General features: G+C 51.9%; 1 pseudogene; it reads right to left on the reverse strand.

The window, feature by feature from the left end:
• LOC105504947 overlaps positions 1-5508 on the reverse strand; it is a 7442-nt pseudogene extending 1934 nt beyond the window's left edge.
• Positions 5509-5831: the final 323 nt, after the last annotated feature.

Raw genomic sequence — 5831 nt, forward strand, 5'->3', positions numbered from 1 at the left:
TGTATACATAAATATATAATACACAGTGTATAATAAGATAGATAATAGTGTGTGGGTACATATAAATATATAATACATAATATATATTATAAGATAGATAATAGTGTGTAGGTATATATAAATATATAATACATAATATACATTATAAGATAGATAATGGTGTGTGGGTATATATAAACACATACATATATATTTGAAGTGAGAAGAGTATTATAAAATTTAGAAACAAGTTTGTCCTCCATTTTCTTGTGGTTAATGTAATTATTATCAATAAATCAGAAGAGATCATTTGGGAAAGGATTGAAAGGGAGTGTGTCAGTGGTAAGTTGATGGGAACTAAAATTGGCATACTCAAACCAAGAGCTTGCTTATCTATACTTAACTAATTTTAGAAGATAGAAAGGAATCAAAGACTTTCAAATTATTCAAGCAGTAAAACAATCCTTAAAATTCACAATGTCCACAATTGTTATGAATACAACTTCAAACGTCTGCTGATATAAATGTATAAAGTTTAATTTTAAATGTATTGGATAAACAGACATTATTAATAAGAAGTTACTCTCCATCATGAATGCACATATTTAATTTAATCCCAAAAAAATCAGTGCAGTTATTTTACATCATAACGCTACCTACCAAATTAAATGTGTAAATTATAAATGCCAGCATTGCTTTGAAATCTTCAGAAACAGAAAGAGAAACAATAGATACGTGGACATAAAAAATAAAGGACAGAAAGGAATTGCGCATGAGGTTTGCTGTTGAATATTTGCCTGCATTGCTGCAGTGAGCAGGTGTACGATCTCCCCTTAGTCTCAGGTATGCACTGAGTGTTACGGGGCCGCCAGGGGAGCCCAGGTGGGGAGTGGGTGGAGCCTCCATCTTCTACCCTCAGTCTAAGCATGATTCCTCCGAGGTTCCTCCGTATCTCATTTCAGTCCTTCCTGGCCTTTAGCCCCATCTGAGGTCTCTGGGGTGGGAGCCCAGGCTTAGGAGGTCCCTGACAATTTCCACCCTCTCATAGGCTGGGCCCTCCCCCTTTACTCCCCTCTTTCCTTAGCGTCCCGAGCTCTGCTGGGGGCAGGGCCTGAGCTGAGCCTTTGAGCTCAGAGAGGACAAAGTCAGGGGCCTCACCTGAGACCACGAGCTCCAGGGGTGAGACAGCAGGTAGGGGAAGAATCTGCGTGAGCTGTAGCACCTGTAGGTCCCCTTGTGGCTGAGGTCACAGGACCCATGGGGAATTCAGCCTGGTGCTAGTGAGCTTGGTGCTCTGATCTCAGACGCAGCAGGTGATGGGCTGCCCCCTCCTTGGTCAGAAGGAATGTGTCTATCGGGCTCTGTGACTGACACAGCAGGGTCACGTTCTTTCCTGAGGCCACCATGGGGCCCGGCTGCACAGAGAGGAAGGGTCTGTCAGGGATCTGTCCTGGAGAGAAGAAGGATGGGTGAGGGGCTCCCACTTTGTTCTGAGCTGAGACTTCCCCAGGCCTCTCTCTGGGGCCCTCAGTCTCTCTGTCTCTGTTTTCTCTGAGTCTCCCCCTCCCCACCCATCCCCTCTCTCTGTCTGTCTCTCTCTCCCTTGGGACCCCCACCCCTCATCCTGGCCATCACCACCTGGGCTCCCCCGGCAGGGCCTGTGCAGAGCCTGGGTCCCTGATTGAACCCACAGGGCTCCTCACCTGCGATCAGGATGTCCAGGGGGTCACTGGGGGCCGACCACTCGGAGGAGAGGTTGTGTGCACCGGAGCATCTGTACTGGCCCCCGTGGGAGCTTCTCACAGGGCCCAGGGGGAAGTTGGCCTGGGAGAGCCCAGCCTGGGGCTGCTGGCCAGAGCCCTGGAGGAGGACATGTCCCTGCTCCTCGTACAGAGCGAATCTGTCGTAGCCGACGTTAGAGCCACACTGCAGGGTCAGGTTCTCTCCAGGGGCCACCGCAGGGCCCTGCAGGGTCAGGAGGGAGGGCTTTCTAGACACGCCTGGAGGAAAACAGGAGTCGGGACTCGGAGGACTGGTTCCTCCCATGCCCCTTCCTTCTCCCATTCTGGCCCTGCGGGTCTCACTGTCTCTCACACTCAGTCTCTCTGGGCTCAGGAGTCCCAAACTTCCCCTGTTCCACCCTCCTACGTGGGACTCCCTGAGAGAGTTCTCAAAAATAAATCGGGCAAGGAGCGGACGTCTGTACCTGAGACCAGGATCTCCATGGTATCACTGGATTGCGACCACACCCGGGTGATGTTCCTGTAATATCCATGGCATCTGAACATCCACCGGTGACTGGGGGCCACAGGGCCCACAGGGAACAGGGCCAGGAACAGCGCCTTGGAGAGTTCCTGTGAGTCCAGCATCCAGGAGAGCTTGTTTTCTCCCTCCTCAATCAAAATGAACCTCTGAAATCCCACCCTTATGCTACACTGGATGGTCACGTTCTCTCCTGAGGTCACCACAGGGCTCCGCAGGGCTGAGAGGGTGGGTTTTCTGTAGGCTCCTAGGAAAGAAGGAGGCACTGTCTTAAACGGGACTCACGCCTCCCACATCATCCCCCAGGGCTGAGTTATTAGAATGAAGATGCCCCTGAGAGCTGACCTCCTTCCTGAGCGCAGAGCCTGGGGCTGGGACCCCTGAGTGTCCTCTCACCTGTCACCACCAGTTCCAGCGGGTCACTGAGCTCTGATCAGCCTGCAGAGCTGAGAGAGTGACAGCAGTATCTCCCTGCATAGTGCTTTGTCATGGATGGGATGAAGTTGGTCTTGTTCCTGGGCCCTGGTGGGCTCTGTTGGTACCAGGTCATGGGGCTTCCTTCCTTGGTGAGATGGTAACCCTGGGTATCCAGGGTCCCCTGGCACCAGAAGGTCACGGAGCTCCCCCAGCCGATCACAGAGCCTGGCTCAGCCCAGAGGCTGGGTTTGGGGAGGATCCCTGGAAGAAACCACAGGCTGGAGTCCACAGACCTCCCCCGCCCCTCATTTCCACCTCAGGCCACGGACCCTCTTGATTTTCTCACCCTCAGTTCAGAAGGCCCTGAGATGAGAGTCTGGGTGCTGAGTGTGAGGTAGGGCATGGGAGCTTAGCAGAGACTCACCTGCAGGTGCTTGGGTATTCTGGCCCAGACTCAGCCATGGAGGAGAGTTTCCTGTGGGGCATTTGGAAGACAGAGGTGTGACTGCTTCCCTTCCTGCTGGAGCACCAGTAGCCACTGGAGCCCTGAGGGTCTCCAGTGAACAAGGCTGCTGTGGGACCCCCTTCACCCCAACCCAGTGCCCCTCCTGTCCCTCATCTCTCCACCACTGACTGAGGCACAGAAGAACAGTGAGGATGGACACCATGATGCCTGCTCTGCATGCTCCAGCTGTGGGACAGGAGACCACACGACCCTCCAGGACAGACAGACGCGCGGATGTGGTTAAGTCAGAGCCTGTTGCCGCCTGTCTGGGTCCCCACAGCTGTCAACCCACAGGAAGTGGACAGGCCCTTGCTGGGCCTGTCTCTGATTCCCCCAGTGTGGGGGCTCAGGAGGACCCAGGCCCTCTGCACACATCTCAGCCCAAACCTGAGGAGTCCCCTGATGGCCAGGGCTCCTTTTTCTGAAAACCTGCCTGTGGAGGGTAGACCTAACATCACGTCTAGGTCAGCTACCAACTGGGCGGGAGTCTAAACTGAAAACACAGCCCTTATTTTCTCAGAGCCTCCACTCATGACATCGACTTTCTTTTTCCCCACCGATGCAAAGACAAATATTTCCCCAGGAGACAGTCATCCTGATCTGGAGAGGCTCACTTCCTGCTTTCAGTAAATACAGTCAATTTCATTAGGGGAGGCTCTGGGAAAATAAGGGGATGCAGATTAGCAGAAGATGAACATTCAGCAACTTGTTTCTCAATTAATTAATTTATTGCCAACGAGAGAGAAGTGGAAATATGAGAATAGGGACCACGAATAGGATGTGGTTGAGGGAATGGTTTCTATCTTATTCCCTGGCAGAGAACTAAGGCATAAGAACAAGAAAGCTGGCTGGGTGCGGTGGTTCACACCTGTAATCCCAGCACTTTGGGAGGCTGAGGCAGGCGGATCACAAGGTCAGGAGTTCGAGACCAACCTGACCAACATGGTGAAACCCTGTCTCTACTGAAAATACAAAAATTAGCCGGGTGTGATGGCATGCATCCGTAATCCCAGCTACTCAAGAGGCTGAGGTGAGAGAATCGCTTGAACCCAGGAGGCGGAGGTTGCAGTGAGCCGAGATCATGCCACTGCACTCCAGCCTGGTCAAGAGAGTCAGACTGTCTAAAAAAAAAAAGAACAAGAAAGCCCAGTGAGAGATGGTTGTGAGAACACACTAAAGAGGAAAGATCATTCAGGGCTGGGAGTGGTGACTCACGCCTGTAATCCCAGCACTTTGGGAGGCCAAGGCAGGTGAATTACCTGAGGGCAGAAGTTTGAGACCAGCCTGGCCAACATGGTGAAACCTCATCTCTACTAAAAATACAAAAATTAGCCAGGCATGGTGGCATGCACCTGTAATCTCAGCTACTCAAGAGGCTGAGTCAGGAGAATCTCTTGAACCCAAGAGGCAGAGGTTGCAGTGAGCCGAGATTGCGCCACTGCACTCCAGCCTGGGCAACAGAGCAACTTTCTGTCTCAAAAAATAAAAATTAAAAAGAAAAAAGGAGAAGGAGAAGAGGAAGGAGACGGAAAGGAGAGGAAACACGCCTGAGGTAGAACATTACATGTAACATGGAGTAGGCAGGGAATCCGATAGAGCACTGAAACTCTTGCTGGGTGCGGCGACTCACGTCTGTAATCCCAGCACTTTGGGTGGCCCAGGCGGGTGGATCACATCACATGAGGTCAGGAGTTTGAGACCAGTCTGGCCAAGATGACGAAATTCCGTCTTTACTAAAAATACAAACACTACCTGGCTGTGGTGGCGGGCGCCTGTAATCCCAGCTACGTGGGAGGATGAGGCAGGAGAATCGCTTAAAACCAGGAGGCGGAGGTTGCAGTGAGTCAAGATCGCACCATTGCGCTCTAGCCTGGCCAACAAGAGCAAAACTCCATCTCAAAATAAATAAAATAAAATAAAATAATAAATAAAAAGAGGACTGGACATCTCCTGTGGGGTGTCAGTGAATGGAACCAAGCAAGCCACTGCCCTTTCCCTTTTGTCTACAAGTGTCTTTCTTGGCCTCCGGGAAGTGAGTTCCATTGTGCCAGACCCTATGTTTGTTGCTGCTGGGTTCATCGAGTCCCCTCCCTTTCCACCTGTGGCTCCCCATGGGTTCCCAGGCCCCAGTCAGCATTGGGAATAGAGCCAGGAAGACCAGCCCTATCACACCCCTCCTGATAGAATTCCCACAGTGTCATCCTGGAGAACAGGGGCTGGGGGCTGGGGTAGGATCACAGACCTTTTCGTGTGGGCCAGGCCCCTCCCTCCACAGGAGTTCTGACACGGAGCCCATCATCACCCGTTTCACCCTGACGATATTCTTCCTGCCCAGACACCCCCATTCTCCCTATATCATCATGGGCACCTCAGTGAAATCCATGGTTGAGGGTCTCTGTCACTTACTCTTCCCTCGTCTTGGAAACTTTCCTTGGATCCTTCCAGAGCCCTTCCTGAGTGTGCTGCAGGGTCTCTGCCACACGGCACACTCTCAGGAGCCCTCATCCTCCCCCTCACCTACTGTGCCCACACAGCCAGGTGCAGGCTCTGTTTCTTCATCTTCCCTTCCCCGCAGGCCCTGATGGAGAGTGGATTAGACTCGCTCCTGAGTAGGGGCTCAGGTCACTCTGACCCCTTCCTCCCTGTGGACGAGGTCTCCGTCCCAGAG

This window comes from Colobus angolensis, unplaced genomic scaffold (assembly GCF_000951035.1).
Source record: "Colobus angolensis palliatus isolate OR3802 unplaced genomic scaffold, Cang.pa_1.0 Scaffold96, whole genome shotgun sequence".
Taxonomy (NCBI): domain Eukaryota; kingdom Metazoa; phylum Chordata; class Mammalia; order Primates; family Cercopithecidae; genus Colobus; species Colobus angolensis.